Raw genomic sequence first — 11,989 nt, forward strand, 5'->3', positions numbered from 1 at the left:
TAAAATAATATTTAATACTATAATTTCAAAACTGCTTTTAAAATAAATGTGAATTTAAAATTTTCTACATAAAACTTTTACCATCAACTACTCACATACTATAATTGTTAAATTAAACATTTAACTTTAAAACTGTAACTATAATATTTAATTATATACATATATATGTTTTTTCTTTATACGTTTCCTTTAGATTATCATTTAGGCACAAAAATGATCATATTCACATAAATATTTACTTTTCCTTCAAATCATCAATAGTTTTGTACATGTAATTAAATATGTATATACATATATTGTAAAAAAATCACTCTTAGACTTATTAGCCGTAAGTCATGTTTCTGTTAGCCGTAAATCATGTTTACCCCTATGACTGGGTTGTGCGGTCTGAAGACTGGACTTAGTTGGCTGGCCGGCCAAACTAAATCAATGTACATCATCATTAAATGAGATTTTACCTATTAAACCCTGATCCGACCCAGGTGTGTACTCAGGATAAATCCACTACCATATAAAATCACTCTGTAAAAATAAGGTAAGTGCACTCTTATTTGTTTAAACTTTAAGTTGCGGTACCGAGCATTCGTAATTTTTGGTATCGTTTGAGTCATAAGAGGTTTTGAAAATATTTTATTATATAATTTATACAATTAAAATAATATCATGAAAATTTCATTTTTACTCATATTTTCGTGAAATACGCAACGTAAAAATCAACTCATGTCATATTTACTCATATTTTTGTGAAATATGCAACGTAAAAATAAACTCATGCCATATAATTTTTATGTTAAAAATATTTTATTGAATAAAAATTAATACTGTAAAATACCCGAAGGGTTTAGAATATTTCTTAACTCAAAAATAAACGTAAGTATATTAAAGATAAAACTGATATAATTAAATATGTGTAAAAATAAACTCAGGAGAATTTTATGAAAATAACTAACATAATTAAAATTTACTTATAAATAAATTCGGGTATAAATTTTAAATAAAAATATAACATAATCAAATTTACTTACCTCTTACTTAACCTTAATACGGTCACAACGAATATCTCTAAAAAATGAGACTGGAAAGAGTGAGTGAGTGAGAATTTTAATTATAAAAAAAAATTTCCCCTCTACTAATTCTTTCACTCACTAATCATTCTCTTCCCTTGGAAAATTTTTGTGAAAAATGAAGGTTGAAGACTTCTTATTTATAAAAAAAATTTGGGAAAGAAAATGAAATTTGTAAAAGTGTGGGAAGAGGGGTGAAATTATAATTTTTTTAAAAATAAATGAATGGGTAAGGAATGAACATGGAATGAGTATGAAATGAGAGGTATGAGATGGGGATGGGGGTACATGTAGGGAAAATGGGAGTGCTTGCCGACACTTCCATTTAATTAATTTTTGAAATCATTATTATTATTATCATTGTTATTATTTTTAATGTAATAACCCCAAAAATGATTATAAAAGATTAATGGGGTAATTTTCAAAAAAAATTAAATTTATAAAAAAGAAAAAAAATAAAAATAAAAATTTATTATTATTGTTATTATTATTATTATTATTATTATTATTATTATTAGTTTGAAGATGCAGAGAGGCATCTCCATGCAGGAGCACCCCCCTGTTACTCTCTCTCTCTCCCCTCGTTCTCTCTTCCTCTCTCCTCAATTCCGTGATGGATTCTCGCCTAATTGGAAATCGGAAGATACCGCTGGACTCCATTCTCTGCTGCCGTCATTTCTACGGAACGGATTGGTGGTAGGAGTGGCGTAGGCATATCTCTTGGGGTAAGCTAATTTCTGTTTTTTTTCTCAATTTCTTATAAATTATAAGCCCAATTGACGATCAGACACAACCACGAGAATCTAGGGTTAATTCTCTACAAGTCTAGCGGAACGAAATTCTTGTGAGATCATTGGGGGTATAATCCCAAATTTAGGATAAGGGGCTTATTAAGGGGTTTATTATCATTTAATTAGTATTAATTTGAAAATGCTAAAATACTGAGCATCTGAGGTTGAAGTTGGATTTTCAGAATTTAGGGTCCGAGTGAGTGTTGCAGGTATAATTTCGGGACCCGCAAGCATAATTCAAAAAATTAAGTGAGGGTGTTAAATAATAGTTTAAATGTTAATTTGGGATATATGAAGCTTAGGGAAGGTTAATTGGGTATTATTTGGGGAAAATGAGTTAATTAATCTGGGAAAAATGCAAATTGCAGGATTGGAGTTTCGAGCACCAAGGGAGTAGGATTTGGGTTCTAACGAGACTTTCAGTAAGTTAGGTAAGGGGAATAAATTATAACAGTATTTTTAGGGCTATTATTTGAATTAATATGTGAAAATGAGCATATGATATTTTGTCTGAAAATTATTATGATATAAATATCAGATAAATTGTGTGGCACTTGAGTAATTTTAAATTGTAATATTTTGGAGTGTGAAATTAATATTTTATGAATAATAGATGAAAACTGTGTGGCATACGATATATGTTGAAAAATGTGAAATATAACGATGAATAATTTTTGAGAAAATATTGAAATGAGAATTATTGATGTGATTAGTGAAAAATAATGAAATATGGTATTTATATGTGAGTAGAAATATTTTTCCTGAAAAATGAGATTTTGTGAATTACTGATATAAGTATTTTGAGAAATGTTGAAATACGTGAAACACGATATATACTATTATGAGATGATGAAATGTGCATAGAAAACGATGAAAACATTTATAATGAGATGAATTAAGATATACTGATATGAGAATAATGATTTATATTGATATGGAAATACTGAAATGTGAAAATGGGAAATATGAATACTGCAATATGGAATTGAAATATGATCGATGAAATGCCAATACTGCATAATGATTGCGGATATGTGGTAGTGAACCCTGATGGATGTTTGTGATATTGAACACAGTACCGTTGCTAGTGGTGTAGTGCAACCATATGGACTCTTGGAGCGTGTGACGTGATAGTCGACTAAACCATTTTGTAGAGCTGTTGGCCCCCTGAGTCCGGATCAGGGCTATAGGCCGGCCAGTCGTACTACAGACGTGATATGTGATATGATATTTTGATCTAACCAGGTCGACCAATTGCTGTTAGATCTAGCCTTCGGGCCCCACAACCTTGACCATGGGAGGAAGCATGGCGTGGAAAGAAAGATCCTCAGGGTGGCCATGAGTTACAGACACAATATTAGTATTTTATACCAAGGATACTCATAAGCCGGAAAGTAAAATGGAAACGGAAAGTGAAAGAATGACAAAATGGGCTAAAATGAGAAATGAAAGAATTAATGGTAATTGAGAAATAGAGAATGATAAAATTGAGAAATGAAATCGTGTGAGTTAATAACATAAATAATTGAGGCGAAATGAAACTCTCCGCCTGAGGGTTTACTGAGTAAGGTGAGTGCCCTGATAGGTATCAGATCTGACCATACTTGGTTGCATAATGTGTTAGGGCAGAGGGAAGCTACCTGTATGGGCGGGTAATCTTCCCTATTCTCAGGAACTTCACAGGTAAATATGTGTTGGAAATCATTGAATTTGAAAAATGATTTTAAAGCTTATAAAAGCTTGTGTTGTATATCTATATGATTATGAAAATGTGTATATCAGCGTATTTTCTTAAATGAAATGATGATTTGAAAAGTAAAGTGTATTATAACTGAACTCTTATGGCCACACACTGTAAATAATTTATTCCTTCTTACTGAGATGAGTCTCACCCAAATTATCTAAATTTTTTAGGAAACACGGATAGGCTAGGTGATAGAGCTCCGTGATCATAGGGAGTTAGGACCCTGACACACAGGGTGAGTTAAGGAGGTGTAATTTCCCTAGGATTGTATTGTATTGGGTATGCGATGGTAATGTATATATGTATGTATGTTGATACCCTAGATATTGTATTTTGACTGTTATGTATATACCGTTTTCCGCTATTAGGTTGTATAAATAAAATAACTTTTTTCCTAATACCCAATGTGAGTCGGGTCATATGACTGGTGATAGGGTTGTTGACGTGGCCGATTTATGGATGTTGTTGATGAGGAGTGAATATTTATTGATTGTTGATTATTTATAAAAAAATTGTACGAAAATCGGAGTGTCACATTTAAGTTATAATTTAGTATATATATTTTTTTCGTAAAAGAATTAAGTTTGAATTTTGAAAACTCATGTCCACATGGTCTTGTGGGCCCCACACAACTTCGAGATCCAAGTGGGTCATACGTGACTCCAATAGTTCTCACATGGTTTTATGAGCCCTACGTAGTTTCGGGACTTATGTGGACCCCACACGATTTCGGGACTTATGTAGGCCCCGCATAGGATACCTATATAATAATTATTATTATTTATCATATATTTCTACAAATTATGTCAGTCAAACATTATTTTGTGTATATGTACTTATTTAGGAGTACAAATAGTGTCTACCCTGTTTATCCTATAAAATTTCATTTTGACCAGGCCAACCTTCAGAGAGCGACTGAACCGCAATGGTCTTTGAGCACTCGCTAAGAAAATGTCTTTCTTATGCATCAAACATGGAATCAAGGATCCTAACAGAGAAACACATTTGTATTGATATTAACTTAATGATCATTATTATTATTATTATTATTATTATTATTATTATTATTATTATTATTATTTAATTGTATATACATTTTCGGGGTCATTGCATATCCTGGATACCTATAAAAATGACTTCTTAAAGAAGATAAGACATCGCATCTCATATTCACCCACTCCTTTACTGTTGCAATAGCATAATCCTTCTAAATTCCTTAAGTTAGGTATTGAGGGGATTCCCTATAGTAGGACTGTACACGGTTCGGTGCGTTTCGGTTTTGGCCAGAACCGAAAATCGAACTGAAAATTTTGATTTTGAGATTTCCGAATCGAAACCAAAATCGAACCGAAATTATGCTTTAATTGAAAACCGAAAATGTGGCGGTTTGGTTGCGATTTTTAGGTTTTAAACCAATTTTTCTCACAAAAAAATAACCTTTATTTTTCATTAAGTTGTTGAAAATTTATTGAGCATTTTAATTTTTTATAGGGACTCATAATTTTAACAAAATAAAATCTGTTGGACACTTTTAATAAAATAACTTTTATTTTTCATAAAGTTCTTAAAAATTTATTGAGCATTTTTATTTTCTATAGTGGCTATATGGCTATATTGCATGCTATATTTTTACTAGCCATATATATATATATATATATATATATATATATATATATATATATATATATATATATCTCTTATATAAATCATTTTTCGATTTTTTTGGGTTTGGTTTCAACATAAAACCAAAATCGAAACTGAAACCAAATATTTTATTTTTGGAAACTGCAACCGAAATTTAAAATCGAAAAACCGAACCGTTTATGGTTTCGGTTCAATTTCGGTATGATTTTCGATTTTTCGGTAATTTTTGTACACCCCTACCCCATAGTACACCTCGTGTCCTCAAAGCTATTTTTCTTTCATTCTTGACAGGTGATTGAAATTATGATTGATCCAAATTCTCCTGAACAAATTTTGGTAGCAGTAGTTGGCATTGTTTATGGGAAACTTGGAAATATTTATTTCTAAGATCAATCATGACCACATCACCCAATTTTGAGTTCGAACTTAATGTTAGGAATCAATCACCCTAATTGGTTCACTCCTCACTACTAGACAATTTGTTGCAAATTGTGCATTTAGAGTATTTTTTAGTTTTCCAAAGGAAGGTGGAAGACATGTTTAACATTATCTTACAATAGAAAAAGAAAAAAAAATCCTATGAAACATAACCCAGGGGTTGTTTAAACAGAAATGACACCTAAAGATAAAACAATAGTACTATATAAAACAACCTTTGAAAATTTCAGATCCTACTAAAAAAGTAGAAGAAGCTAACGATGTCGGCAGTAATAAACAACTATTGTAGGACTTTGAAGAAAAAATTTAAAAAATTGATCAACTAGAAAAGATGGTGAAAGAAGTTTGCAACCAACCTTCAATAGAGGATATCTCAGTTAGATCTTATGATCTCCCTTTACTAAGGAAATAGTGAAGATCTCTTTGCCCAAACCCAAAATGTCTATTTGACGAGTACAACTTATGAAGCAATAAGAGATGGACATTGCTCGACAAAGTATTAGACAACAAGAGACAAACTTTACTCGGCAAAAATTTGACCCATCTAATGAGCACCGCTCATGAAACAATAAGAGATGGGTACTGCTTGGTAAAAAAATAGTTCAATTGATGAACACTACTCATAAGATTCAAAAATATCCATTTGATGAACACCATTCATTAGGCAATAAGAGATAGACATTGCTCGATAAAAAAATATTTCATATAATGAGCACTACTTATGAGACAACAAGAAATTGAGACTACTCGACAAAATATTGACCCTATCTATTAAGTATCGCTTAGGGGTGAGCATAATTCGGTGAAAACCGAATTAACCGGATTAACCGGCCGAAATTGGCCAGTTCGGTTCAGGTAAAAAATCCGGTTCGGTCGGTTTGGTTAGAATTCTACAAACTCTCGGTTAATCGGTTTCGGTTCGGTTAACGGTAAAAAAATATCGGTTAACCGATTAACCGAATTACTAATTAATTACATTTTTAATATAATTTATAATTGGGTTGGGCAGTGAACGGTTACAGTAGTCGGGCTTGGGGCCTGGGGGGAAAAAGGGTTTCATTCACAGTGGGGATTGGGGATTAGAGTTAGGGCTAGGTTTCTCACTTTCTCTGTGCTATGCCGATGCAGTCGATCTGCCCCGCAGGACCGCAGCTCTCCATCGGATCACCTCTCGGAGTTGGCAAATCCCCTCTAGCCTCTTCAAGTCTTCAGCAGCTCGGCTCTCCAGAGTCGAGCCTCTCGGCCCTTAGCGTCTCATTCTCAGGCTCTCAGCCACCAGTTTGCCGTGCTGCGTGCAAACCCGGACCCCAGTAACTCTTCCTCTCCTCCGGACCTCCTCCTCCGCTTCTTCTTGTTCTTGTTATTCTTCTTCCACTTTTGTTATTATATTTATCCTCAGATTATTCAACAAATTTGGTTTTGTGTGTATTAGCGAATTCAGCTTCAAAATATTTAATGGATGCTCCCAAACACCACCTTAGAGGTCGTTTGGTTAAAATCGGTTAACCGAATTACCCGAATGGTAATTCGGTCGGGTTCGGTTCGATTAATGGTATTATTTAACCGAATTAACCGAAAAATTCGGTTAATTACTCAAATTTGGCTGAACCGACCGTTTGCTCACCCCTAGTATCGCTCATAAGACTCCCAAATACCCATTAAATTAGCATCGCTTATAAGACAACAAAAAATAGACATTGCTCCAGGGGATTGATCTTTAATTATTGCAATCAATAGACATCAGAATAATCCTTAAGAGTACATTCCAAATTTTTTAAATTATTTTTCTTTTAAGCAAGAAGTCGTGATTGATTTAAATTCTTGACAAAATTTAGCAAGAAAAATATGCATCAAAATCACAAAAAATTGAAGCCAAGACCTTTTCCTTCTATTTCTTAATTATTGTTACTGCATTAATGGACCATATATGCATCATCATCTTTCACTGCTACTCCAAATTACGAAATGATTAAGCTGTTACCAGCTAGGGAAAGCATTAACGCCGTGCTCTTCAATCCAACGTACCCATTATTAACGCCGCGCTCTTCAACCCAACGTACCCATTATTTATTTATTTTATTTATTTTCAACGAAGAAATTGAGACGACCAAAAAGAGTCCCTCTAGTCATCTTCCACTACACACACACACATATATATTAAAACAATCAATTAAATAAAGTAGCACCATCATCATCACCCTCAAGAACACCATTAACACAGCAACCCCATTATAATTACCCCTCATATATACTGGCTCCATCGAATTCGTATATATGTATATCACACGCGCAAAAAAAGAAACGATATACATGCAGAAAGAAAAAAGAATTCGAAGCAAGAAGCTTTACAATTTTAATACATAAATTGAGATTGAGCTCGTAGCAGATATGGGGATTCTGATGATATTCTCAGTCATTTTCAGATGCTTCGTGCCATCGTCGTCGTCACCGACGTCGCGAGTCTCTGATACTGACGCCGCCGCCGCCGCCGCCGCCGCCTCGGCGAGGACGGATGAGCTACCGCCACCGCACTGCCACTACTCTAATGCCCACAAATTAAGATCACATGCTGATGACGAACCGCCTGCTCCCATCCTACTCCCTTACTTTCCCACCAACTCAATTCTCTCTCGCTTATAGCCCACAAGGCCGCGCGCTCCTTGTGGGTTCGATCAGCCGATCTTCTGATCGACCCATCTCAGTATTGGTTGTTTTGAATATGAATGGTACAAAGGATCGACGATGCCGATCGATGATGATGATAATGAAGAGGGGCCCATGTGTATCCAAATTTAATTAATTTGGATGCTAGCTAGTTTTGTTTAGGTCTATGCAAATGACAAAGGATATATGTATGAATGGCTTGCTCGATCTATATATGTTGTTATTCTCTTTTTTTTTTTTTTGACTACATAATATTGAGTCTGGACGAATACAACAAAAGCCACTCGACCTGTATCTCATCCTGGCATACTTCTTCGCACGCTTCCCAAAAATTAAATCCAAATCTCAACAATTTTTATAATTGTTTAATAAATTTCGCATCCCAAAAATAAGGTGCATATGCACAAATTTATGAACAATGAGCAAATAACATTGACTTGTTTAACAGTACCAGGACAATATTATTGCAAGAATATCTTCGGAAAGGCTTGTAAATGGTAAGTAATAAAAGGGGATCAAAATTTAAAGGAAAAAGCTGAACGCGTCTTGTCTAGCAATCTAGCATGGGGACCAAAACTTCAAAATTGCATCATCTTAAAAATGAATGAAGAAGACGACGTCGTTTGGTATTTGATACACTGGTTTTAACTTCCACGAAAGCGACGTCATTTTCGTGTTCTTAGTCCGACTCCCATCAGTTGTGGACCTGTGGTGGGCGTCTCTAAGACTCCGTTAACCCCGTCGGATATCTCCATCAAGTCTCGTAGGCTTTCAATCGAAGAAGATTAAAATGAAAGCGAGGGGAAGAGCCAGGGATTTTTTCTGTGGCCCTTCCTCCCCCCTTCCCCACCCTTCGATCAATCCCTAAATTGCAGAATGTATGTATTGCAGTAGGTACGATCTATATTTTACCTGAGAATTGTGATTACACCGATTGTCTTCCTTCTGTTAATTCGTTTCTGGGAAATGCTTAGCATTTCAGAATCTTGCATAGAAATACTGGGTATCTTGTATATTTGGTGCACGCAAATTGTGTGATGCGCCATGCATGGTGAATTCAAATTTTTGAATGACTGGTTGATTTTCGCTTTTTTTTTTTTTTTTTTTTTTTGTGGATCCGTTTACCTCAAATTGACTAATATGTAATGAATTTATGGATATTGTGGTCGCCTAATATGTATTGGTTTTTTTTTTGAGTTCTTGGTTATGAATTTCGCACTTTTGACTGTTCATCTTTCTGTAGTTGGCCTTACCCATCTGGCGTGAGCTATATTCATTCTATATTTTAGAATTTCCCCAACAGTGATGGAGCTAAACTTGACTAATCCATCAATATTAAAACCTTTATACCAGAATCAAAGTAAGCTGTCTCAAGCTTTGGCTGCCATTTCTAGGTAGATGATATGTGCAAGCCAATAGTGGTAAACACATTATGACACCAAATAGCATAAAATGTATATGAATTTTTGCAGTTTGTAATTTAAATTATATTACTGCATGACTTACTGATTTGCCTATACGCATACATTTAAGCTATAAACCAAGTAACTTGAGGTGGGTTTGTAATAATAGAAGAAATCTATCATATTTAGCTTCAGTGTTGGTCTTGGTCACGCTAATTGTTAAATTGCATGGTGATGCCTACATGAGATTCAGCTGAGACCTTGAAGATAATATAGAATTATAAATCATAGAGCATGTTGAACATGGGCAAGTGTAGAACTCAAGTATGATAGTGGAGGTGGGCTACAAGGTTAGATATTGGGGTTGTGTTGCATGTATTATTTAAATATGAACCAGCAGCGAGATTTTGAAATACCTGAGGGAGTGAAATTGCAAATGTACAAGTTCTGGCAGATGCCATGTGGCCCACTGGGTCCATATGAATTCAATTTGCAAGTGGATTATTTATAAATATGATATTGCAGGCTGACTTAAGGAGATTCTTTCGACAAACTAAAATTTATGATGCTTGTTTAGAGGAAGAATATTGATGACAGTGAAGGCTGGCCAAGTAAAACTTCTCAAAGTAAATTTATCATCTAGATTAGAACAAAGAGTTGAGGATAAAGATGGAAACAAATGAATAAAAAAAAAAAAAAAAAACCTAAGCAGATAAACTTAGAACTCTGTGGGTTTTAGTGTTTTCCAGTGCTGAGTATGCTATCTTTCTTGTGGTTCAAATGTTGGAAGAAAAGAATGTCTGGATGACCTCATTAGTGCATGGTTGACATATCCCCCTTAAAGTGAGAGTATAAGCCCTTGTGCACTCATTTGCCGTAGTTTATCTAAATAAGTTAGGTGATACAAACCACAACTAATATAAAAGTGCTTGTTGATTACCTTCCTCATCATAGAAATAGTATCTATAAACCATGCCCCTCCAAGCGAAGTTTTAATTCACCAGAAAGTTTGAAACGAAACTAAACTGTTTCAAACAATTAATTGACCGGTTTTTAGACCAATGTCCAATATTTAACCTAGCTGAACTATTGAATCCAATTTAATATTTTAAGGTCATTACAAATTAATATTTTTTTTTCTTCCATAACAATGAATATGTAAATTTTATTATTTGTTGTGAAAATTAAATGCACAGCGGAATGAACGATCTTATAGACGTAGCAACCAATAGTGAAATATATAGAACAACAATCACGCAGATTATAATGAAAGTAATAACAATGACAAAGAATTATTTGGTTCGGTAATGCCTACATTCATGGGAGCAATCGACAATGTGATATTTATCATCCGGTGTCCAAAAACTATTTGTTACATAGTACAACATGTATTTATAAAGTTCCCGGAGGCTTTCCCTCCAAAATCCAACCTGTCCAACGTCCTAATTCAAAAATTGAAAACAAATGTTGAGTAAGCGAACCAAACCGTCGACAGTTTGCAGAGATACCGTCAACAGTTTAATACCGAGAGCCAAAATCGCCGACGGTTTGCAGAGATACTATCGACGGTTAAATATCGAGAGCAAACAATCGATGTAACAGGTTTAGAACCGTCGACTGTTTCACTGAATTTGGGCCAAACAGTAGACGGTTATAGGGAAACCGTCAACGGTTTTCTCCTGCGAGTCAACATTCCTATATTTTTTCATGTTTTCTTTTTATACATGCCTTCCACTCAATCATATGAGCCACATATTACAACAATTTCCACCTTGGCGAATATACGCCCCTTTGGGAGAAAATTGAAAACATAAATCTGTTGCTCCACCTTGACCTTGGGACATTAGGTTGGGATCGCCTCCCATCTAGCAACTGGAGACATTCAGCAAGTCCAAGCAATGCTTGAACTTTTCCTTGGTAACTGGTTTTGTCAACATAGCTGCTGTGTTCTCAGATGTGTGAACTTTCTCAAGTACAAGTTCACATGAAGAAATCAACTCTCGGATCATGTGGAACCTCACATCTATTTGTTTGGTTCTTGCACGATACACTTGATTTTTCAACAAATAAATGACACTCTGACTGTGACAATGCAGCTCAACTCCACCTTGTTGTATGCCTAGCTCCTTGACTAAACCAGTAAGCCACAATGCTTCCTTGGCAACTTCGGCAACTGCCATATACTCTGACTCAGTTGTTGATAGTGCCACTAGAGATTGTACCATGGACCTCCAACAAATG

Source organism: Malania oleifera, chromosome 10, assembly GCF_029873635.1.
Source record: "Malania oleifera isolate guangnan ecotype guangnan chromosome 10, ASM2987363v1, whole genome shotgun sequence".
NCBI lineage: Eukaryota > Viridiplantae > Streptophyta > Magnoliopsida > Santalales > Ximeniaceae > Malania > Malania oleifera.